The sequence below is a fragment of the Scophthalmus maximus genome, chromosome 5, assembly GCF_022379125.1.
Source record: "Scophthalmus maximus strain ysfricsl-2021 chromosome 5, ASM2237912v1, whole genome shotgun sequence".
NCBI classification, from domain to species: domain Eukaryota; kingdom Metazoa; phylum Chordata; class Actinopteri; order Pleuronectiformes; family Scophthalmidae; genus Scophthalmus; species Scophthalmus maximus.
This window is the reverse complement of record NC_061519.1, coordinates 6,651,419-6,677,936: the sequence shown is the minus strand read 5'-3', so window position 1 is coordinate 6,677,936 and position 26,518 is coordinate 6,651,419. Positions and strand designations below refer to the sequence as shown.

The 26,518-nt window shown below is 46.6% G+C and overlaps 1 protein-coding gene across 1 annotated transcript in view; it reads right to left on the bottom strand.

Annotated features, from left to right (window-relative positions):
• The window catches only part of LOC118311160 (cadherin-6), a 72,083-nt gene extending 46,592 nt beyond the window's left edge, over window positions 1–25,491 (bottom strand). The window contains exon 1 of the mRNA XM_035634760.2: window positions 25,374–25,491. The gene's annotated coding sequence lies outside the window, so the exon portion shown is untranslated. The remainder of the gene's footprint in view (window positions 1–25,373) is intronic.
• Window positions 25,492–26,518: the final 1,027 nt, after the last annotated feature.

Genomic DNA, 26,518 nt, shown 5'->3' with positions numbered 1-26,518 from the left:
TCGTTGTACAGGATCCCGACTGGGACAAGAGAGTTGACTATAAAGCGCAGCAGATATTGAGCTCAACGAGTGACCCCGCCCACTTTTAGAACGGCTCCGGTTCCAGCGGTGAATTACCGAGTCACCCGCTCCATTGACCTTTCATCCACAATGCAAAATGATCCGTGATGTTTCGAGTTACTAAGTGCATGCAATGAAACAGACTTTTTAAATGTACTTGTATTCATAATTTGTATCCATCCATCCATCCCCCAGTGCTTTAGATGAATTGAATAATGGGGTCACACATTTGTAGATTGCCAGAGCTCGGACATCAGTAGAAGCTCCGCTGCTGTTAGTAGTTATTGTACATCATTAAAATGATGGGGGGGGGGGGGGGTTGCCTTTGGGCCCTAATGCACACTTTCACAATAAAATGGATTTTTCATTTCCACTTCCTTTGTTGTCCGCCACTTTCATCAAAAGCCTCGCGTGACCAGGACGTCTATCCACGCGTTGGTCGTTTTGCGACACAGTGCCTTCCCTAACGTTCACCAGCAGAGTTCCCCATGGAGCGCTGATTTTAAAAGCTTCCGAGTCCTGAACAATCGGCATGTGGCTTCAGATGCTTCCTTTAAGGTTTAGGTGCAATAAAGTTCCAAAAGTGAATATATTTTTTAGGTTATTTGTTTTTTCTGAGAAGAACATGCTCTGGGGAAACAGACCTCTTTGTCGCAAATACAAGGAATTCTGTTTGTGAAGATTCTTTTTTTATTGGGATTTAATGAACGTTTGTGGAAACAATTTTTTTATTAAATGCAGATAACTGGAATCCGGAAACTGGCAAACATTTTTCCAGTTATTTTTAGTTTTGTTGTCTGAGGGATTTTTTTTTTTAAAAAGTTGCCCTTGCAAATTTACGAAAGGGCCAGGCATAAGAACAAAAAATAATTGATTAAATTTATTTAAGGGGTCACAATTTTCGACTTTATTCTCGATATAATATTTCAACTTTATCCCTCGACATTTCAAATTTATTCGCGAAATGTAGGATTGAAAAACATCTTCCTCCTCTCATTTTTTTCCCCAAATGCCTGGCCCTAATACTCTTCCGTACAAATGAGACTTGACTGGCAGGATTTCCTTTTCTTGTGATCCCAAAAGTGTTGATTTTGGGACTGATTCTGAATTTTTTGCTCAACCTCATTAGAAACCCGAGTTCCCAGTTTAAAGTGTCTACTGTTAAATCCCCTATGGTTTGGATTAAATTCAGGCTTTAATATTTCATCATCTATTTTAGCAGATACATGTAGATTTTCACTGACTTAATGCTCGTTGCTCCAACATGGACCAACGAGATCCACATCTCCCTCTCCCCTGCTGCACAGCGACAAAGGTCCGTGGCTTTCAAGAAAAACAACAACATTTCCCTCAAAGATCAGAATGACCACTGACTCAACGGTCGTGGCGTCCAAACGCTGCGGCGTTGTGCTCTTAAATACTGCACTGGATCGATAAATCCATAGCCAGTCATGCTGAAGGATACGGAAGAACCTCTTACACAGCAATTACGGCGCTGAAAGGAAAATGTGCTTTTATCTTCCCACGCAGCGCTCTGTCAGCGTCTTGCTGCAACAAGCACAAATAATATTCTTATAGCTATTTTTGTTACATCTGCGCCTCATTCCACGCAGATACAACCCGTCCCGTTCCGTTGAGACTTTGTTCGCGCCGGATGAGTGCCGCGTTTTGAGCGCTCGGAGAGACTTTGGGACAACAGAGTGATGGACGCTCTTCTCCGAGGCAGCTCGTGAAGGGAGGTCTTCAACGCACTGATTCAAATGACGAAGTGACCCATCACACAATTGCGCCTATTGTGGTATTTAAATAGCACGCTGTCGTATCCTCGAATCCGGAGACTGACGGAGCACGAAGCATCGCTGCTCCTCCTTCCTCCCGGCCTGTCCTCGTCTCCATCTTGCCCTGTGTCTGTGCTGCATTAGGCCCATTTAAGTCGGAGCTTTGTGGAAAAGGCTTTAATTGAATCAGATGAAGAGGACACAGGAGACTAATTGATTCTGCCTTCACTCTGCTTTTTAACGAGCCTCGCCGCCGCCATTACCATGCGTGAAAGAGGCCGGAGCCTTCAGCTTTTCAAAGGGACCCTCCCCCCCCCCCAGGAAAAAATTAATTGCCTGGTTATTCTAGTGCGTGTGTAAAGTCACCAAAATGCTCCGACAAAAAGTCAGAGCATTTTGGTGTAGTACTGGCCTTGGATCCAGAGTCACCGCAGATGAATTCTCCCATCTACACATAATTTGTGTCCTTTGTTCATGAGTGTCACCGGCCTGACCCACTGACGACATGAACGCCCGTAACATTCCCTTGGCCGTGCGCGTATCTTTTCATTTTCCGAAGTGCAGCTTCTGCATCACGGAACACTCTGGAATGTTCACGGACAAATAAAAACTCATCAAACTGTTTAATTCATTGTGTAAACGAAATAAAACAGTGGACTTTTGCAAAGAGCTGCGGTCAGTAGGGTTACAAAAAAAACAACTATAAATATGTAACTTTGCTTTGGGACACACCACAGTTTGATGAATCCCAATTATGCACCCATCTTTTCAGGTATCCACAGACTTAAAATAATTTTGGCAATGATATGAAAGTCGCCTTGAGATCTATTAATATTATCTAAATAGGGAATAAGGTCATCTCAGTAAGGCCTATTGGATATGCAGATACTGCAAAAATATTCAAACTAATATATATACATATATATGTGTGTGTGTGTGTGTGTGGGAAGCAGTGGGCTACAGAGCAGCTACATCAAAAGCTCTGATTATGTCCCGCAGCCCTGTTCCTTCCCGCGGCAGGACGATTGTGCTTGATCATCTCACACTGGTTACTAGATTGGATCATTCCAGAGAAACCTGCTGGAGCCTCAGTATCCTCCTCTCTCCGGAGGAGCTCTCCGGTGCGGTGACGGGGGAGCCGCTGAACAAACACCCGTGGAACTCTTGGCAGTTCATTCCTATCTATCGGCAGTGGATCTTGGGGCGCCATCTGCTCACGCGGCTTAACTGTACAAATGACTGAGTGTAAACAGTGCGCGGGGATACGGCGGGGCGATTAGACGAGCTCAGACCGGAGGGGGAGTGTTGTCGGCCTCGCGCCGGCTGTGGATGTCGAGTTACTTGATACGCAAAACAAATGATTATTCTTATTAATCGCTATTCGTGTGGCTCTACTACCACTAATAAGTGCTTTATGATGACTAACGAGAGACAAGATGCTGCTCATACACGTGCCGACTGGGTGATGCGTTCGTCCCAACTGTTGTCATCAGAGTCTGAGAAGAAGAAAAGAAAGGCGAGAGCACCCTCGATTCATAATCCCACGGCCTGCTTCAAATGGCACATGTCCAAAGCCGCCTGGTGCGGGTCCTTCGCAACACAGCACGGCAATAACCTGCTCAATCTATTCAATTACACCGATACTCCCCACGCCGGCAGAGAGCTCCACACATCGCCCAAGGGATCTCCGCGGGCCTTTTCCAACTATACAGACGTACAACTGGGCAGTGTGTGTGAGTTGACAATATGCCCGTAACCACGGTGGGACTGTTGTCGGAGCAGTCTGGAGTCACGCGGCAGTCTCGCGGAGCCGAGGGGGGGGCGACGCGACGCTTCCGCTCTGATCTCCACAAACAGAGTGATAAATGTTCATGACCTTCAGGTGACTATCACAGCCTCCCTCCTCCTCCTCCGTCGCCTCCATCTCCTGCCTCTCCTGATGCTGGGCTGTGTGTGTGTGTGTGTGTGTGTGTGTGTGTGTGTGTGTGTGTGTGTTGTCACCTTGCAGACAGCCACTGAGACCTCTGACAACTCCCAGAGGACCAATTAGGGGTGAAAAAAGGAGAATGTCAACCTCCGAGCAGCTTGTGTGTGTGTGTGTGTGTGTGTGTGTGTTTTATGTGCGTGTGTGTGTGTGAGACAAATACAAACCCAACCAACCCTTTCCATCAGAATAGACTAGCCATCTGAAGGCAGCCAACAGCATCCACATCGCCTGTCCAGACTTAACTCACACACACTCTCTGTCTCACTGTCTCTCAGTCAGACACACACACACACACACACACACACACACACACAAACACACGCGCGAGCGCTGACAAACACACACTCACAGAGCCGTCAGATAGTCTGGTCACTGGTAGTCCGGGGGGGTCGCGAAGTCTCATTATGAATAAACCATAAACGGGGTGCTGGAGCTGCACCTTGGCTTTAAGACACCTGACTACAAGTTTTGAAAGAGAGAACTTTTTCGGCAACTTCTTTTGTGATCCACACGACACCGGCATGAATCATTCTCTTCAATGCCGACCAGACACCCAGCGGCACGGAGACACGGTGTCAATTAGCTGCTCCGTCAGTCAGGCGCTCACTCAGCCAGTAACAGTCAGGACATGTATGTCTTCCCAATCCACTTAGCGCTCCGTCAGTCAGTTATCTTCTTAGGTGTTCAGTGTGAGGGAGCAGACCCAGACAACCCAGCCGGTCAGAAACCCCCTTTTTGCATATACAAACATCATAACTGGGTTATAGGGATGGGCACGCGTAGTGAATTCCAAGATGGAGGGATCACGTCAATTCTCCGAGGACCAATCGAGTACTCATTTTTCTAGACCTATTTTTACAACGAAACGCATCTGTCTGCAGGAATAACGATGCCCAGCAACACAGCCTACCCAACACGCAATGCTCATTCTCAATCAAAACAGTCACAGTTACCCTTTAAGGATTTCTTTTTTTCACAACTTCAAAAAGTTTTTTCCTTACAAAAACGTAATTCAATTCGCGGGTCATACTTTACTTGACTTGACGTCGAACAAACGCTGTCAGCCTGTAAGGGTAAAAAAATTTTTTTTTTAAAACAAAGCAAAAAAACATGGGCTTCTGGAAACACAGTTTTTCCAAAAACCTAAAATTAATTAAATTCTTGCTCAGGAAAACGAGCATGTCAACGTGCCGGGAAACTGCCAATGGGTGGAATAACCTGACGTGAAGCACGTTATCATCAATCATCATCTATGATCTATTTTTCCAGTTTCAATGGAGAACTCTCTGAAAACAGTCAGACCACAATGTGTACACAAGAACAAGTCAAGCCTGCTGTCATCCATGTATGAAAATGATATCAAACGGGGGTATCAACACTCTTTCCTTAAAAAAAAAACCTAATGGTGTTGGGCTTTTCGCTCGGGAAGACTGGGGGCAATACGCCTGCCTCAGATAAAAGCCTATTGCCTTCGGCACTATTTGAGGATATACAGTAACAGCAGCAGCGAGCTGGACTTCAATGTGTAGTTGGGTATTTGACCTCATGGACAGATCTGTTTTTGAAACATACAAAAAGTGACATGCTGCATATCTGGCGGGCTTGATTGTCAGATCGTTACAAAAGTAATTGGACGCCACACACAGGTATCAAGGCAGGAGTTTGTCTGAACCCTAGAATTTATAATAAGCACGCTCACAGTGGTGCTGGATGAAGTGAGGGGATCACTAAAGAAATTAGGATTCATTCTCTACGGACCAGGAGTGTCTGCAGCAAATGCCTCAGCGATCAACGCAATAGTCGGACAGATTTCACCCTGGACCAAAGTGGTGATGGAACAAATGACCGACTGAAAAATGTCGTGAGACTCCTGTGGCTAAAAATAAGACTGATTGTATTCAGTTAAAGTCAAAACTGTGGTTTGAATGTATATATGTATGTATGTTGTTAGCTAGAGTTGTACACCATGCATTCTTGCATTTCTTATTCTTGTTTGTTACTTCAGGCAGACATACAGTAGCTGCTACTTTAACACTGAGGCAGAAGACTTTTCCAATTTCCTTTCAACCATTCATTAAAGCTTGGTACGGGGACGTTGTTTTTTATTCCCTCAAAGAGTTCATTTTGATATTGTGAACACTCGGCCAGCCTGATGTTGGATGAAGACAAGTTCATTGTGAAACTCTCTCCAGCGTGTGGGCGCCGTGCTGCCCCCCAGAGAAACTGCGGATTTAGCCGCAGCGTGGCCAATTTTCAGCTCTTCATCATGAGAACAATCTGACATTGTCATGAAACGACTGGAGAACATTTTTCAAAGAGGGGAATTCAGGGTTCAGCTTTTCTGAAGGGTCTTTTTTTTTAATTCTCGTGTACTAAGTATAAAGCACTTAGGAAAAGACAAGAACCCACAATGTTCTGACTGCCGTAACCTGTCAGTGGCAAGATGTGTTTGGTGATTTTGAAGTTTTTTCGATTCTCCAAGTACTAGGATTTGAAAATTCAATTTATTGCAATGTTCGTCAACTTTTTCAAACACTAAACGACGGAAGAACTAATCATACACTTCTACAGACCCTGTGAAGTACGTCATCATTGTTATTTCCAAGAACAATCCACATCACATGTGATAACAAACTACTGTTACAGCAGTTAAATAAATGAAGGGGCGCCGCATCCACGCCCAGTGAATACGGTGCCTTATCGTCTATCATTTTACAAAATGAACATCATGTATAAGAAATAACAACGGTGGGGATTTGAGTACATTTGTAATGAATGAAAACTCTAATTTCATCTTGTCTACTCTTTGTTTTGACACATTTTGGTGTGTTAGGAAGACAATAGTCTGCAGATAATCTGTATAATGCAAGCTAACATGGTGCCATCATCTAAACTGTAATGGTCCAATCACTTTTTTACTGCGCATTTATTTTGGTTCTTTGGATGAGACGGATGTTGAAAATTTAAAAACTCTTGAAAATCTATCCTTGCTGAGGAATCAGTGACTCCAACATGGCTGCCAATTGGCACAGGGCGTCATGTTGAAGCCGTATTAGAAGCTATGACTGGGTTTGTACAGCTAAAACAGGACAAGGAGAGAACAAAACATCAGCACACTGACTTGACATGTATGTTACCGTATGCCAGTGTTATGGCACGTTCATACAGATACTGAGGATCTATTTGAGATTCATTAAAGGGGCCGTCAGTGATTGTGGAGAGAGCTTGTCTCTCCCTTTGTTGTCGTTGTGACTTGACTGCTCTGGTCGAACCGCGAACCCACGACCTCGGGTATGGGAGGCCGATGCGTTAACCACTAGCAGCGCCAGCTGATGTGTACAAACTGCACACATTGTGAGGTGCGGTCTGCACCAATTTTTTGGTTTTGTACAAAGGGCGTTTTGCTTTTGAACCCCTTTAATGCAGGTTTTTCTGGGACAGCACTGATTTCTACCCCTGCGGTCATAGTGTCTTGGGTGACTCGAGGTGAAGGCTGATATTTGAAAGCAAAAGCTTCTGTAAATGCTTACTGAATAAAAAATGCGGCATGCACTGTACTGTTTTCTTAGGACTGCACCGGTTGAAACAGCTAATCAGCATTCACTGTGTCCGGGTAGACGGCTCATCGGCCTCCCAGACAGGCTTTACAGTCCTGTTGTTACAGAGAAAAGATCAATAAAACTAACAATACAGACACATTACACACACACACACACGCAGGAGCAATGAACTCTGTGTGTGAAGTGAAGCTGGTGTGTAGATATTGTGTGGTCCGCGGGCCATGTCATCGCACCCCTCTCTGTTTGCAACACTCCTGCTGTGATTAAGACTCTTATTCTCATCACCCGGCTCACTGATGCCTCAAATCAAAATGCAACAAAGGAGTTGTTTTTGCAACAAAAAGATCACTGGGTTTTTATAAGGCACGAAGGGCCGGTGCAGAAGTCCTGAGGCAATGCACCACAACTCTCATACGTCCATATTAGTTTGAGTCGGTGGTCCCGTGGCATTCTGTGGGAGAGCAAATGAAAATAACATGGCGAGTCCACTGGAATGTGTCTCTTTCACTGTTTTGACAAAGAGTTAGAGCAGGAAAGGTAGTAATATGGCGTGTGTGTAGACGTTCAACCTAATCTTCACCTGAAGTCATCGTACATTTATTAATATGAAGCTTGGGCAGTCTCAGTCAGACTATGTCAAGAGATATTTTCTTTGTGGTACAACATGTCCTGTTAGTGTTGCTCCTGCTGAGCCAGTTCACCAGTGAACACACTCTGAACTTCAGACGTTTGACACACGGGACTGATTTTCCTTGGTTGTGTAGCTGTTGTCTCCTGTTATTGTCATTTCAGACACTTTGCATCTGAAGAAATGGATGATGACACTGTTTCTCTCTCTGTAACTATGTAAATCTGCATAGCCAAGATAACACGTGTGTTGGGGTCACAGTTTTCCGATGTGCCAGGCGTCGTGATATCTGCATGAACAATGGTTTAGTGTCACGTTCTCTCGGTTTTCTGGACTGGAATGGTCACATTGGTGACGCCTGCAGTGTATGGGTGAAAAACAACTACTCAACTTAGCTCTTGGCTGCAGGAGTAAATGCTGAGGGTATGCTTGTTTCACCATCGACCACAAGGGGCGGCAATGAGACAGCTCCAGATAAGTCTTCAAGAATGACCACTGAGTGTTCGGTTTGGCTCGTGATGCCTTAACACCAATAACAAGCAGTTCACTTTTCAATGGGATGCGTCCAGATGGGTTAACTGAGTCGTCCCTGTGTTCTCCAGGGCTTTAGAGAAGACTGCACATTTACAGTATGAATTGGAAAAAAAAAAGGTGAAATACGTTTCAAACAAGTTAACCCTCACAATAGCACAAATCGTGAGTGGACACAGCTTTATATTTTCTACAAATGGTGATTGGACACAGTTTTATATTTTCTATTCTTTATTTTCGCAACGTAAACTCACCATGTGCATGACCTTTGTGGGGGCACACAATAACTCCGTTGTCAACCAGGGAATTTCTCTCGATGTGAAAAGCCTGTATTTTGACGTTTCGGACCTCCATCTGTAGTTTTTCCCTACGCTCAGTCACCTCTGGGTTACGACACTAGGAGGCGCCGTGTCACCGCTAAAGTCCCAGTAATTTCACCCACGCGCTCAAACCAACATGGGGCGTACCAAGTGTCACAAAATGTCCCCTCCGGTGACTCGCCGAGCGAGTGATTTGATGTTTTGGTGAACACGTGCGTGCGTTGCCTTCATACAATGCCTGATTTCTGAGCTAACAGATCACTATAGTTTAACTATAGGGCATATTTTCAGGTTTATCTAAACAATTTCTGTTTACCCACAGAGAGCATGACCATATCCTACAGCTAGTAGCTCAGAGTAGAGAAACAGTGGCTACTCTCCTTCTCTACTCATTTAAGAGGACGTTTTCTTGGGGATTATGGAGTCGTGAGCAAACCATAGACTAACTGCATCTTTCATTAGTCCTGGCGCATCCGAGTTAACAAAGAAACATATCTCGCAGTGGAAAGCACAAAGTAATACCGAGGTGTAGAAAGTCTCAATAGTGTTGCACGGTTGCTTTCCACCTGGAGGAGCTTCCAGCTGTGCTCTGCAGCGCAAACACAGCTCTGATGTATGACTGGATGCACCTCACAAATGGCCACTGTTGCTTGAACTATCTCCAAGAAATGGTGTTTTGCGTGTGGGGGGGCGAGGAAAAGTCCATTAAAACTTTATTATAAATGACCCAAAATGACATATGTAAAAATGATCACTAGGAGAAGTTACTAAATGCCAAAAAATGCTAAAAACCGGCTCCATCCATCTGATGCTGCTGAGAACGGAGAGCAAGAGAAAACGGAACGTCTGTTCTGTAGCGGCAGCAAGATTTCCCCAACTTTGAAACCTCTGGCGCAAAGAATGACGTCATTCTCCGTGAGCACATTCACATGCCTGTCCACACTTTCAACCGCGCCTCAAACAATGCACACGCCGAATTGCCTCACAAAGATTTTTCACAACAAACTACAAATCTGACATGAAATAGGTGAAGAGAGATTGGCTTTTGACAAATTGTACATTGTGGGATGACAAGGCAGGTATAAGCTTAGAGGTCAGGGTGGTTTATCTGTAGACTTTGTCTCGCCAGGGCAGCTTGCACGGGGGGGGGGGGGGGGGGAGAACTAGTGATAACTAGTCAAAGTGATGAATAGGATAAGCACGAGCTAAAGTTCATAGTCAGAATCAATCTATTGAAAAAGATTGTGGTAAAAAGTATGTGAACGTTAGAGTCTCTTCTTCTTCCATATAAAAGTCCGCTGCCAGCTCTTGGAATACCGTCCCTACGACATATGAGCGTGCAGCTCATTCTTAAACCACCTGGTGACCAAGTCCATTTCGATGTACAGTCTATGTTTGGTCAGTGGAATGGCTCTTCCTGTTGCAACCCAATTGCCCCAAAAAAGTAAATAAGTGATTGCAGGCAAACCAGGGTCTGAGGATCGCCAGCAGACGCGGTGCGTCGTGGTTTTGGCGACACGACGTTGGGGAACGCGCCGGAAAATGGCGAAGTGATAGGTGGCGGTCATAGGTGGCGTTGAAGAGCGGTGCGCGCCATGAAACAAAGAAGAAGAACAGTGTGGTAAACAACAGAAAGCAGCCAGCGTGGAAGCCAGTTAGACGGTGGTCAACGTTACCTCACATCTTTTCAGAAGTATACATACTCATCGCAGACTGAACGACGTTCGAGCGCTGACTGAACGAAGACGGATGGAATTTGAGGCTGAGATGACAAAGAGTCGCAGAGGTAAACCGAAGGAGGAGACGAGCCTCCGTTGCCTCCGTCATTGCGCAAATTAGCACGTTCACCCGTGTGTGATATTCACGCGGTGAAGCCGATAATTACTCGATCATTTGACCCGGGGCTGAATGCCGATTAAACGTTTTCAAACTGCAGAAAATACCGGGTGTTAGGGGCTTTAAACAGGTTTTTTTTGGCCGGTGTGAAAGGGGCTTTATGTACTGACCACGGCCAGAAGGAGAGCACACATCACTCCCTGTCCTAAAGTCTCTTCATTGGTCGCCTGTCAGTTGTGGAATTGATTTTAAATCACTCAGTGGTCCAGCGCCTGAATACCTGTGTCAGACATGCTCTCAGCGTTTTCCCTCCCCGACCGGACCTCTCAGGTTCCTGACTCTGGTCCTTTAAGTGACAACCGGGGCAAAGACGGGGACATGCGTGCTCTTCGCCCCTGGAAGAACCAGGGTATCACAACCCATTAACACAGCCTGTCTTTCTCTTCCTCCATTTGCACTTATATTTTCTTATTTCTTTCTATATGACATGTTTTTATCTTAAGCATTCATTTATATTTTTGTATTCATGTATGAACTTAACTTTTATGTAATTTATGTGCGCTACCTGTGTACCACGCATTTGTATCATATCCCATTTTATATTGCAACTTTGTATTTTCTGTCGAGCAACTTGTGTTGCAATTTTGCACCAAAGGCGTCATCTTAAAAAGCTGCACACCTTGCACTGCCTGCACGTCCCCCATGGTGAAAAAGGCAGTGGGTGTGTGTGGGGGTGGGGGCCGTGTGTATGTGTCTATAAATTGACCTACATATATGTAGTTCATTGTAGTTCTCCGGACAAATACCCAGCGAGTGGATGCTAAGCGCTTTATTGCGTGCAGGCCAAATGACGTCCAGGCCCCGATGTGAAATGATGTCGGCCTTTAGTGTGTAGGGTCATGGTCCGCAGGAACTGACAAAGCACACGACAGGACCGGCACACTGTGGGTCATGTAATCCGCGCCCCCTATGCTTGACCCCAACACACACACACACTCACACGGATGCACTCACTGGGGCGACCCTTTCCCAGCAATTACAAAGTCCCAACCAGCCTAATCCCCCCGTGCAACCTGAGCTGCTCTAATCTTAACAAAGGGGAGATAATAGATGTTGAAATGTGTGTGTGTGTGTGTGTGTGTGTGTGTGTGTGTGTGTGTGTGTGTGTGTGTGGGTGGGTGTGGGTGTGTGTATGTGTGATTTGAAAAGTTTTGCCATCCATCTACGACCTAAGACATGTTCTACACCTTTGCAGAGTGTAATGTGTGTTCATTATGTCTCAGTCTGTTTTGGGTTAAGCAGCAACGCCCTCAGTGCTTCAGCGCGAGCGAGCGAGCGTGTGTGTGTGTGTGTGTGTGTGTGTGTGTGTGAGAGCGCTGATGACTGCTGCCATGATCAACAATTAGTGATGGATAGTGTTGTTGGTACCAGATGGTACTTTAGGATTTAAAGTGTTATATAACCACAGAGAAGGCTTGTGTGTGTGTGTGTGTGTGTGTGTGGTGTGTGGTGGGGGGGGGGGGGGGGGGGGGGGGGTCAGCAGGCCCCGACGGAGATGGGAGACCTGACACAGCGACACAGCAGACCCCGAAAACACCCAAGGGGACAGTCTGGAAAAATCACTGACATGAATCCTGCCACAGTGTGGACAGAGGCGGCGTCCCACTGAAGGGTTGTTTTCATTTTTAATTCATCTATTAAATAAATGTTCCCGTTAATAAATGATAACAAATATTTTTATCACAGAGGGTCTCATCTAAATTCGATGAGGACATGATTTTTGGTTTCTAATGTGCTGGGTGGCGTCTTAGGGTTTCTTTTCTTTTTGACCAAACGACAATGTCAAGAAACTGAATTTCCAAGGAGATGAGACGGGGGCGAGCTGCAAGAAGGTGGAAGCGTGAAATATGATGTATTTTCGTTTTTTGTGACCCAATTTAATTGGAACCACAACAGATAAGCGATCTCGCCCCAAGGCTTCAGAGCAGCGGTCGCACCAGCAAACGGCAGGATCACAGCAGACAAACCGGGTGACGGTGAGACTTACACAAAGTTGTTATGTGTCACATGTATAGATACTAGAATTACAAGAATCCTCGAGATCATTGGTCACAATGACAATGAAAACCAACTTTCAACATATCACGTGATGTCCATCTAAACTAACACACCTCAAAAAATGACCACCTGGGCCCACTGGTCCTGTGCTAAACAGAAAGCAGATGCTGTCTCCTCTGCACTCGGTTGCTTGGCAACAGAAAATACTAATCACGGCGACCGGCGGTGGTGAAGAAAAGTGAGAGCAGGGGCTCCTTTTCCTGGGACTATTTGACAAATTGGAAACTTAACGTACTCAACGTGAGTGTTCACGCCGTCCCTGCCTTCGCCGCCGGTCGTTGGATATGCAACAGTTAACCGACTAGTAATCGATTACCTAATTAATCGCCAACTATTTTGATAATCGATTAATCGGTTCAAGAAGTTTTTATGAAAAAATTAAGTCAAAATTCTCTGATTTCAGCTTCTTAAACGTGAATATTTTCTGGTCGCTTTGCTCCTCTGTGACAGTAAACTGAATATCTTTGGGGTGAGGACAAAACAAAACATCATCTCGGGGCTTGGGAAACACGATCAACAATTTTAAAGAATAGAAAAATAATAGAAAAATAATCAACAGATGAATCGATTATGAAAATAATCGTTACTCATCGACGCCAAACGTCTCTGCTTCCGTCCGTCCAGACTGAAACCCTGAGGTTTTTAAACCTCTCCGTCAGATGAACTTGAACAATCACCAGACGCTACTCTGCGTGTGTGTGTGTGAGCTCCTCTGTGCCGAACTCACACTGACTTACACAACACACAGCTGAGATGTAGTACCTGTCATTTTATTTCAAACGGAATGTGCTTCAAGATCAGAGCCGGAATAATATGAACGTGTATTTACAGTAGGTCTTACAATTCGTACAGTCTCTTCTGTAGTGGCGACTGTGTTTAGATAAGGTTTTTATATTTTGAATGTATCTCTCTGCTGTGGTCGACACAGGGGTCATTGGAGACAAACTCACTGATTTGGTTTCCCAGGTCCACGGTGAGTGTCCTCCCAGAACACAGTGAGCGACAACCTTCACGTACACGAGGACCCGATACTTTGTTCAGGAGGACAAACGTTTACCTGTCACAGTTAGGTGTTAAGGTGGAAGCCCCAAGGTGAGCTGGGCGGGCTCTGCGCTCGGGCTTTTGTCTGCCGGTGTGAAACACGTTGTTCTTACGAGGGTCTGCGGCGGCGCTCCGTTTGCGCCCCTTCATTTCTCCGCCTCACTTCCATCACGAGAAGCTGTGTTTTGTTACGGCCCCCACAGCAGGAACACAGGAGACACGCGGGCCGCGGTTTGTCACTCTCCCGTGGAATGTGGCAGCTCATTACAATGCAAATGAGCAAACGTCTATAAAGCGCCGTGTGTGTGCGTGTGTGTGTGTGTGTGTGTGTGTGTCCACACGAGTGTGTGAGCAGCGGAGATACGGCGAAGAGAGTCGAAATCACTGGGTTCGAAGAAAAAGCCCCCAGCTGACATGAACATTGAATATGTGCAACCATCATGCACTTGAGCAGGGACATACAAGCGGCGCTGCGCCAGGCTTCCATCCAGCCGAGCCTCCTCTTATCTTAATCTCTCTTTCGGAAAAAGGGATGAATCCAATTTGGAAGCAGTCTGGGTCTGAGGAAAAAAAAAAGAAATCTACTTGTTCCAGAAGTCACAATCAAATATTCATGTTCAGCCGCCTCTCGGCTGCCGGGGGGTCGCTCGTTTTTCTATGTCACGTCCGAAATTGATTAATACGCACTCTGGTGAGCAGCGCGACTTGGAGACGCGGCTGATAAAACCGGAGGAGGCGTCGCTCTCTGTTCGCCAACCGCGCCGTAAACACTGGGCGCCGGCATGTGCGACCGGCTCCGCCCGACCGCGCTCAGATGCTCCGTTGTAATTCAGAGACTGGCTGAGATGCTCGTTCGACAGCATTCGCCACGGCAGAGTCGGACGGGTCACGACAGCTGTGTTCCCGCCGCGGGAACTTGACCAGGAACCTTGGCAGGCACCAAGGTTTAGGTAGAACCTCACCAAAGGTCGAGAACTCCAGGGTTTCATTTCATCCTGTCCAGGGTTTCGCTTGTGAAACACGTCTCGAAGCCTTTCAAGTGTTTACAATATGCTCTCTCTTACGAGCGCTCATCTTTTTTTCAGTCGCACAATTTGAACGTGCCCCGCGTTTAGTTCCGTTGTTGCATTGCTACAACAGTTCGAAACGCCGGCGATTCACGGACCTTTTTACTTCCTGTTAAACACAAAAAGGTTACCAATTTGGTGCTTTTGACAAAATTGTGGCTTCCGATCGGGAGTCAATAACGTCGCTCGACCCACCACTGGCGGCCATTCGCCAAAGTGATCCGCAGACAAGACGGATGAGTCGCGGCGCGTCGCCCCTGATGACCTCCTCGCACCTCTGGCAGAAGACAGAGGCAGCGTCAGACATGAAAAGCGCAATGAATGACGCCACATGCGCTAAACATAGTCCCCTTTGTTTTTCTTCTTTGTAATTCTCAAGGATGCTCTTGTCGTGCACATATTTCCACCGTGGATCCGAATCCAGTGGTGCACAGATGTGAGCTCACCGTCTTGAGGCCGCGGCAGCCTCCTGCGACCCTGCACGTGAGTGATGGGCGAGGAGGATGAATGGACGGACCGAAGGTCAGAGAGCGAGCGGCTCGCCGCCTTCACTGCACAGTGTATTATCTGACCGAGGTGCAGTAAATATATTGTGTACAAGGCCGCAGTGGGTGTGTTATCCCTCAGGTATTAAAGCCTCGTTGTTAACTCCCGGGCATGTCAGGGCGATTCAAACTATTACAACCAATATCCATCTTGGTGGTAATTAACACATCACTGCCATATAAATAGGTTCCGTCTCGGACCACCGCTGGCGAAACATGTAACACTTTCTGTTCGGAGAACGACACAGAGGATTACGCTGTTGCAAATAAAAGAAAACTGGGCCAGAAAAGGTGTTAAAAAAATAAAGAAAGTCTGACAGCTCATCTACAGCGCAGCAATAAAAGCTCCCTTTGAAATACGGACGCTTTTTATTGCGCTGTTTCATTGCAGCGCCGCGTCCCGTTCGCTTCCAATCCGGGGGAAAGTGGACCGTACTCAAAAGGGATAAAATCGAACAACTCGCAGTAACCTCTGGCCGCGCACTCTTATATCATCCAGCTGTTCTCCGCAGCACCCCCCGCCCCCCAGGACACGACGCTGGGGAAACACAATTAGCCGCGGCTGGTCGGTGGGGGGGGGGGGTTTATTAACGATTCTGTTTCAACGTACACACGCTTTGTCCCGCTCGCTCCCACGCTTTTCATCCTCGGCTGCCGCAGACAAAGCCTGATGATGGGGAGCACTTCAGACCAAACAAATAAGAGAGAGTTTGCCTTTGTGCTTTTTTTGTTTTTTGTACAGCCTCTGAAACCAAATGTTGGCTGATATGGGTCAAGAGTCTGTACATTGTTCTATTCAGAGGTCGGACGTGCTGCATGCTGTCGTGGCTCCATGCCCTCCAGGGCCTGTCCCAGGTTCTACATGCGGCGAGAACCCGGGACGTTTTTCCGAGGCCGCTACTCCGCCGGCTGCAGGGCGTGGATTTGAATTGTTGAGCTATCCAATATCCATTGCTACACGACTTTAAGAGGAAACCTGTCTTTCTTTTTAGATCCCACCCAGTCCTCTCACCACTTGCAGGCTTGGAAGGCGGCGGCAGATGTTTAACCTGTGTGTGTGAAGGATGGTCAGCAGCTGCAGCATTGTCCTGACTGACTCACACACTCTCTCTCCCGGCAGCTTATCTGAATACACAACCTCTGTGTTGCCCCGTCGAAGATCCGATGGAAGTCGGAGTCTCACGGCTCCATTGTTGCGAAGCCACTGGTCCGAGGCCTCACCTTCACCTTCCCCGTTCTCAGAAGACACATTTTTGGTGGTGTGTTCTCTTCAAAGTTCTTTTCATACCTTTGTATGATCGGCAACACTTCTGTAGTGATGCCAAAGAGATACTGAGCGACTGAGCTGCTGAACACGGGGAACTGCTTTGTCCTAACAACTAAGGTCGCTCCTTGTGTGATATGTGTGGAGCTGCAACGGTTAATCGATGAGTAATCGATTACCAAATGAATCACTCAGTTACAAGTAAAAAAGCGATTACAAGAAACTGGCACAAGACTGAACCTCCTTCAATGAAACAATGGTCAGAAATTCTAGAGGAAATTTACACAATGGATAAAATGAGAGAAAACGTTTTCCCATTCAAAAATGGGAGAAATGGAATGACTTTATGGCAGTGGAAAAAGTTTATGACCTAACTAATGTATAAATTTCTGGATACTGGATTTGTACTTTGATGGTGGAAACCTGTAACCATGACAGTTTGTTATCGTTTTCTTTATTTTGACCGTTTTCGTTTCCTTTAATATCTATGGTTAAAAAAAAAGAAAAGATTTCATCGCTCATTATTTTGATCATCGAGTATTTGGGTTCAAGTAGATTTTATGGGAAAAATAAGCTTCTTCAATTATATTATATACATATATATATAAATATATATATGTATTGCTTCTTAAATATTTTTGTGGTTTCTTTGCTCCTCTGTGACGGTAAATTGAATATCTTTGGTGTGTGGATTGAAACATCATCTTGGAGTTTTGGAAACACTGTCGACATTTTTCACCATTTTACGACATTTCATGGACCCAACAGCTAAATCGATTGATCGGGAAAACAATCGACAGATTAATCGCTAATTGAAACAATCCGTTAGTTGCAGCCCTAGATATGTCAGACCGTTTGCCGACACATTTCACATGACAACTTCATCGTGTGGTATTATGTCACAGGTTTACGGAGGAGTATTAGGGTCAGACATGAGGGGGAAAATGAGGGGGGAGATTTTTCTTATCTATTAATGAGGTGGGAGAATTTTTTTTCTTTATTAATGAAGTGGGAGATTTTTTTTATTTCTTTAACATTTCGAGAATAAAGTCTAAATATTTTGACTTTATTCGCAATATAGTATTTCATATTTATTCTCGACATTTTGACTTTTGAAAAAAATAAATCTTCCCTCTCATTTTTCTCTTATTACTGGCCCTAATACTCTTCCGTACAGGTTGCTTTTACAGATCGTACACCTTTTTCCACAGGGGGTCAAAGCTATATTTTTTTCATAAATGAGATGAAGCCGCCGGCCCTGCGGCGTATTGTGTCAGAGAGAGAGAACCCGCCTTTGAACCGCGCGACTGACCTGGCAAAGCTCCGGAGAGAGATTACATGTCGTTCTCTCGTCATGTACCATGTGTTCGCCCTCTCTCTGCTCAGCCAAGTTCGTTACCTCCCAATCACATACCAGACGCCAGTTCCACATTGTAGCCAGCGAGCCCATTTTTAATCTGGGTGTGAAACCGGCCCCCCTCGTCTGATTTCCGTCTCCAGCATCGACGCAGTCTCAAGAATCTCCCGACATGCCGTCACATCATCTCAGTCACTCTGACCCGGCCTGTGATGAGCAGCGATCTGCCGCCTTTGCAAACACGACACGCGGGAGCCGGAAGAGCCCTTAATTGGAGGGAGCTGTCAAGCGGGCCGAGAGGAAGGCTGGCGTCGTCTTCAAACAACAATTTAGCGTCTCCCGCCGCAGACAGATGCAGTCGAACACCTGTCAGACGGGAAACTGTTCACTTGACGCGATTGCCTTCTGCGAGCGCGGTAAAAGCTCCCGCTATTCACACGTCCTCCAATTTGCCGTCTGCTGCTGCCTGGAGTTGCGGACGCGAAAGTGTGTGTGGGTGGGGGGGGGCGAAGGCCGCACTCGCCGCGCTTTTTCGAGCGCGCCGCGCAATTACACACTCTTGTGGCGAGGGAGGTTAGAAAAACAGACCTGCACCGGCACAGATTGAATCAGCAAATTGACTGGGGAAATGACGATCAAGAGGAGACACACACACACACACACAAGCACACACACACTCCTTAACTACAGCCACACTCCTGCTACTTAATCCCTTTAATGTACCTGACAATGCACCTGAGCCGTATCAGTCTTATCACCCCCCCCACCCCCAACACACACACACACACACGCATACAGAGCACAAAGGCCACTGTCGGGGCGGATTAGCACACAGTGCGGTTTCGGGGGGCTTCATTAGCATCCAGAGGTTCGAGTGGCTCGTCCGTCAGGGGCTGGCGGGTGTCAGCGATGCACACAGTAATCCACTACAGCTGATGATGCGGGACAACAGTCTGCCGACTTGACAGACAGAAAAGCGATCATGTCCAAGGAAGCCGACCTGGGGTCAAAGGTTATGTGTGCGCCGTCGATACGTCCGCCGTTCAGGAGCTCTTCACTTTCTTCACTTTTCCGTTGAATGCAATGTGTGAGATTCTCCAGCTGAATGACCGGAGCAACACCCGGGGACGTTTGCATTCCCGCGCACAAGCCCCTCGGGAGAGGACCAGAGCGATGTGCGGGACGCCGGCGCAGCTGCGTCTCAAAGGCGCACACGTATCCTGTCGATTTAACACGAGACCAAAAGGGGGAAGGAGCAGAACCCCTCCACAACCACATATCTAAAACTAACATCCCAAAACTCAACGCAGGGCCTCTACACAACAGGGCCACAATGACCCGGCTCATTGAGCCTGGCTGAGTTGATACTGTGGTTCTATTCCCTCATGAATTACAACTAATTAAAACGAGTACGGCAGTAGAACGTCCGTTTAAAATCAATCCTGCCCCAGCAACTCGTACACACTCATCAGCAAATTGGTGTCCAAGAAATGCCACAAATTCACAGTGATAAAGAAAGAGAGCTAAACTCGGCCCACGTCCCATCCTTCCACCAAGTTTTCGTGGAAATGCATTCAGTATTTTTTTGGTGTGGAACTCCACTGGGTGAGAGCCTCGCCGCCTCGGCCCAGATAGCAGATTAGCACCCAGCCGACCTCTTGACATAGGTGAGGCTTGGCATTTTGACCCTGATAGCTCTCAGGGCCGAGGAGTTGCCATGGGTAACCCCCTTCTACCATGTCTCACACAACTGTCTCACACACCGGACACACAGTTACACCAGTGTGAACGTGGAATATATTCATTTATTGCACTCTTGTCATGTTAATCTTTGTACTTATTAAAAAAAAAGTATAAATCCAGGTTATGAAAAGTAAATGAAAGACAGAGTGTACAACTGAAACACTAAAAACATATTTTTATCTCTTACACTGTAATAAATCCCTACAATCTCAATGTCCAAATTCATTACGATCAGAAGACGATACATCTAACAAGTTTGTAAGTGTGTGTGTGTGTGTGTGTGTGTGTGTGTGTGTGTGTGTGCGCTAAACACTAGTTCAACCAAAGTCTTCTGCCACATCATCTCAATAGCTGCTCCTAAATCTTGAAACACTTGTAAGTTGACATACAACGTGAAGCCACCGACACATGCTCTGTGAGGACGAAAGAGCGACTGTGTCTCAGAGCTTCTGGTAATAACCAGCTGATGGAGGATCTCATATTTAAAAATTGAAGATGTTAAGTCCGAAGGAGCAACGGATAATCCCAGTGTTTAGTGCTTATCGGTCACGCTGGGGGAAAAACCTGTTCCCCTCCCCGGTGCCTCCGTCTTCTGGCGAGTCGGCCTGCTGAGGAGTTGGAGGCCGTCCCATCCCGGCCCCTTCTTATCCCGTCTCCCCCCTCATCAGTGTGCAGCCGAGCTGATGTCAACATCGCACCAACATCCTTTCTGCTGCTGCCGCTAAGCTCAACGCACCAAACACACATTCACTCTGATCGTGGGGGGTTGGGGGGTTCGGGACAGAGACTGTCAAGAAATATCTACTCCTTTTTTGTCTTTCTTTGACTTTTTAAAAATTATTTCTTACGTGTGCACATATAAAAACCTGTTTTAGAGCTCGACCAATTCATCAGCAGACATCAAAACTTTTATTTTACAGAATATATGTGTATAATGCAGAAAAGATCTTTAAATTTTACTTTAAAAAATATATCATTATTTTCTTAATTCAAATTCTATATGGTTTGTATTTGTGTTTTCTTATTAATTACAGTTATTCATTTTAAAATATATGATGAAAATGTCAGGCCTCAATTCAAATTCTTTTTTCAAAAGGCTTTGATAATAACACCCTAGGAGTTATATTATTAGGGCCCGAGCTCCACTGACAAAGTCAGACGGAGGACCTATTTTAATTGAGTGAACTATTATTATTAATATGTTATTATTATTATAACGCAAATTAATCGCTAATTTGAGGCACTTAACGTGCTCCGACCTGCACGGAAATTTGCACATTCATCAAAATTGGTGATATTTCTTTTTATAGATTTTATAATTTAGGGGTCTCGAGCATGGGCTAGTCTAAATAACTAATAATAATAAAGTGTATCACATCAAGACGTACAAGACAATAAAAGGTCGCCATTACCTCCGACCAACGGGAAGTCGACCAGTACGATTTATAACATGCAAATTTGGACATTTTTCGCACGTCATACTTTAACGAACTCCTCCGACAGACTTCACACCAGCTACTTCAAATTTGGTGTGTGTCATCTCAAGGCCCATGAGATCAAACAATACTCAATGATTGTTATTGTTATTATTATGAGTAGTAGTATTATATTGGTATCCCTATCAGTTTGACTGGGACGTACAAGAGCAACAAATGTTCTCCTTCCGAAATTTAGTTGTGAAAATCGATTTTCTGTAATCTTCCATTCCAAAAAGAACAAAAACCTTTGTGTGTGTTTACACGACATGAGACCCAGCTGGACCTGTCAGGTCAACTCCATGAACCCTCCTCTCTGCACAACTACAAGAAGAAGATGAAAGAGAAGCAGATGATCCCTGTTTCCTGCCCTCGCTCTGCCTAATAAACACACGACGCTGCTCCACAGCCCCAATTTTGGAACAAAACGCTGAGATACTTGTTCCTTCGGGCTTCTCTGGTCATCTCAGGAGCATCGCTGTACTTAGATCCATCCTGAGTCTCGGCAATACAGAGGATTGTGGGCTTTTCATCTCTTCTTGCCTCTCCACTGCTGCAGTGGCCTGTTTGTTTTTGCCATAACCCCAAAAAAGGAGAACGCCTCTAGTGTGGCGCGAGTGCCGAAGTCTGGCTTTTCACCTACGACAGAGATCCCCCCTCCCCACCTCACTGATTTCTTCTGTGTTCCGCGACCTGGCTCCGGGTCATCCGACTGAACTTCTGACCGCGTAACCGGCTCCACGCTGCAGCGCTGACCCCGCTGTTGTGACTGTGTCCGGCCCAGAGACTAAAGGTGACCGAGCTTTTGCCACCGTGGCTCGGTGGCCGTGGAGCAGCAACGGAGGCTCCTTTTTTGGGGGGGTCAAACTATTTTTTATTTTTCAAAAGTGAACTTTTTCCTCTCGCTGACAGTTAAAAGGATGTTTGAACTGACACATTTCCACTAGGACGTGAGTGAAAAGCAGAACCAATATGTTAAAGTGAATCACTTTAGAATCTATTTGTTTTCATTTGAGTTTAGACTTTAGATATTTCTTTTATAGGGATTCTTCTGTTCTAATTGTGCTCTCACATTATGTATTGGCATCTTGCACATGCTGATCAAGTGTTCATCACAGGCCGCGCTCACACAAAGGGCTCCCCGCCGTGGGAGTTTGGGGTACAAGTATGTACAGGCAGCTCCTCTGTCCCCCCCCACACACTCCAACACACTGCACCGACGACACGCTGTCGACAGCAGGAGTCCGGACCACCAGCACGGAAAAAGCTCTGCTGCTGAGAGGATCAGCTTCTGGGAAACAAAGTCCCCTATTGTAGTTGTTGAGGGTTCCCCACTATGGCCCCGGCGCACGGAGGCACGGCACCGTGGGGCCAAGCGTTTCCCAGCAGGTGTCAGTGTCTTTGCAGCGACGACACGTACCGTGCAGCCAACGGGAAAAATAATCAATTTTTCACGTTTCGTGTATCTGCAAAAATGTCTTTCAACAGCAGATTGATAATCGTTATCAATTTCCCCAATCCCTGTCGACATGGTTTTGCTCTGTGCATGGTTGGGGTGGGGTGCTTTTGTTCTGCAAAGCACTCTGTGTTCCATTGTTTTTAGCACAAATAAAGTCTGATTGATTGATTGATTGATTAAATCATTTTTGAATGAATTAGACTTAGAAACTCAAGTTCCCCTGCTGTCATTAACAGTCCCCCCCCCCCCTAAAAGACAGTTTTTTATTTGACATAAATCCAGAAATATCCACAATCCACAAAGCCAGGACAAAGAGAAGATCTGAGGCTTTGTTCAGCTCTAACTCCACTGTTGTTTTTATTGTTAAGGAAAGAAACAACCAGGATCTGGTGAAGACACAGCGAGTGAAGACACAACGAGTTTCACAACGGCTTCTTCAAACTAAAAAAATACAAATAAAAATGAGGCAATGCATGCTGGGAAGTTTCATTCACAGGTAATGTTAATCTCAGGTGTTCTGTAACTGGATGCATCTCCAGCCGGCAGCTGGCAGACGGCAGCCAGGAGCCAGCAGCAAGCAGCCGGCCTACAGCAGCCAGCAGCCAACAGCCGGCCTACAGCAGCCAGCAGCCAGTAGCCAGCAGCCAACAGCCGGCCTACAGCAGCCAGCACCCAGCCTATAGTAACCACCAGCCGGCCTAATGCAGCCAACAGCCGGCCTACAGCAGCCAGCACCCAGCCTACAGTAGCCACCAGCCGGCCTAATGCAGCCAGCAGCCGGCCTACAGTAGCCAGCAGTCAGCCTACAGTAGCCACCAGTCAGCCGACAGTAGCCACCAGCCGGCCTAATGCAGCCAGCAGCCGGCCTACAGTAGCCACCAGCTGGCCTACAGCAGCCAGCGTCTGGCCTACAACAGCCAATAGCCAGCCTACAGCAGCCAGCTGCTGACCTACAACAGTCAGTAGCCGGCCTACAGCAGTCGGCCTACAGCAGCCCACTTCTGGCCCTCACTCTTTGAGAATGCAACTGCTGGGCTGTCAGGTTGCGAGGAGCTCATCTGAGTCAGCGAGGCCACGCGCAGTCACGTGGACGAAGGGTGAAGTGCTACGTATACATTTCCAAGGCACCTCCCGACTCCCAAATTGCTCAGAAGTGTAAATCAAAGGAGCACAAATGAATCACCAAACGGGGGTTATGATCCCAGAGGTCTGCTCCACTGCTCACAAACAGTAAAGATGATATGGGGTTTCATTTAACGTCAGGCGAGATGAAAAAAACACGCTGCTGTTGGTTTGACCGAGCACTCTCACTTGGTCTACTCAGTGAAAATGAATATACTTTACAATAGAACTCCCCCGCTGTTATTTTCATATCTCTAATCACAAGCACTTTGCTCTGCACTTCACTGCTGTTTTTGGTGAGACGCTCCACCGCATGTCGTCGTCTCAGTGTAAGTTGGAACTCATCTCGTACCAACACAAACATGAACGTGTCCAACAGCTGACACTCAGTGGCTTTCCCGCTGAATGACTATAAGAGTCAGGACATATTCATATCCGCTCATTTCCAAGTGGACCACTGCTGCCACAGCTGGCCAGGTGTCGCCCCGTCCCCACCGCCCAACTGACTCTCCAGGCAGCAGCCTATAATTTGCTGCCACCATACCATGACGGTTGAAGCTGCCCAGCACGCACACACACACACACACACACACACACACATATTCCACACACATTCAGCAGCTGGTCTGAAGACACTAAACAGCAGCAGATCCACATGTACAATGATGTGAAACGCGGGGCCCTAATGATATCTAGTCTGACTGAAATTTAAAAAAAAAACAACCTCTCAACGTCTTCTAATTAGATACTAACGTCAGGATGAAGTCAGAGAGAGAGGGAGAGATGGAGAATGAGTCGGAGCGGATCAGCATCACTTCATCCTGCTCCAGTCTCTGACTCTCGATGAGCTTTCATGTGTGATCCACTGACACGATCTGAACCACAACGTCTTCCTCCGGTCAGCGCACATCCACTTTCACTGATGCGTAACGGGGATGACGAAAGCAGAGGGGTGAAAATATAACACAAAACTGAGTAGGTTTAATAAGAGTGATGTGTGAAGGCAGCCTATACACGCCCTTCAATATCAACGAAGGGATGAACACTACAACCGTTTTAAGTTAAATAGGAAATATGATCACTTTCCATACAAGTGGCCCCTGTTTTTACGCGTGGTTCTAACTCGGACCACTGCAAGTGACGAAGAACGGGAGGAGAAAGGAAATTAGGAAGGGTTTTTTTTTCTTTGCGTTGCTCAAATTCCTTCTAGGTTATTTGTTTACACAATAAAAAAAGTGAATGAAAAGAGGAAATAAAGTCTGACGGGCTCAGGAACAAAGTACCGGGCTGTTCTCTCCTAGCTGTCCCCGCGCGCCCTGCGCAGCCACCGGCCGCTGACCACCGCGGATAACCGCGTCTGCCTCCTCCAGTTTACTTCCACGCACACGTTTTTCAAAAAGAAAATGTGTTAGTAGTTGTGTTATGTGGTGCGTGCGTGCGCGTGTGCGTGTGTGTGTGTGGAAGCAGCGCGGAGCCACTCACCGAGCTGAGAGCCGAGAGGATGGAGCTTTGACGCGAGCGACCGACGGTGAATCCAGCGGAGACTGACTGACTGCTGCTGCCTGGCTCTGTCCTCTCTCCCTCCCTCTCTCTCTTTCTCTCTTTCTCTCTCTCTCTCTCTTCCCCTCCCTCCCTCTACCTCTCCCCCGCCCTCTGTCCGTCTCTCTCTCCTCCGCGCGCGCACAGCACCAAATCAACAAATTGAAGAGTTGAAACGGCCGCTGATTGGTCGCCACAGCGCCGTCGGCAGATTATAGAGGGGCGCGCCATGCTCGCGCACGTGCACGGGAGCGCACGCACACGCGCACACGGACCCTCCTCCCGCGGCGCTCGGCCCCACCGACACGCTGCGGTGGCCTTTACTTTTTTTTACACAGGAGGACAGAGCTCTCAGCAAGGGGAAACGGCCACGGCCTGCAGGTGGCGCTGCTCAGGGCTGGGGGCGACTCGGAGGCTATGTCCACACCATCTCCATCCACATGAGCATTTTGCTCCATGTCAGAAGTCATCTTCATCCGTTGTAAACAGAGGCAGGGTTAGGGTTGTCCACTGCTAGTTGGCAATAGTTGCAAGAATTATCACGGACAAGGAACAGCAATTGTACGGAAGAGTATTAGGGCCAGGCATAAGACGAAAAAAGATGAGGGGGGAATTTTGTATTCATTTATTTAACGTTTCAACAATAAAGTCGAACTGTCGAGAAAAAAGTAGAAATGTTGAGCATTAAGTTGAAATAGCCCTAAACGGCCATGTTGTGGTACCAGTTCCGCTGTCACACGCCCACATTGACTAACGTTAGCAAAGCTACGGCAGCTTCGGTGACTGCGCGCCTCTCAGCATTCATTCGTGTCAGGACAAATGTTGACGTTCATGTGCGAACACTCGTTGTCACCGCATTGTTTCTTCCAGACTAAGCCTGTCAATAATAATATCGCAAATTTACAACTGGGTTAGCAGCTAGCGTTAGTTAGCAAACTAGCTGAAAAGTGGTTCCGGGTCACAATTTCCGACTTTATTCCCAAAATAATATTTGCAACTTTATTCTCGACATTCTGACGTTATTCTCGTAATGCAAGATAAAAAAAATCTTTTCCTCATCTATGCCTGGCCCTAATACTTTTCTCTAG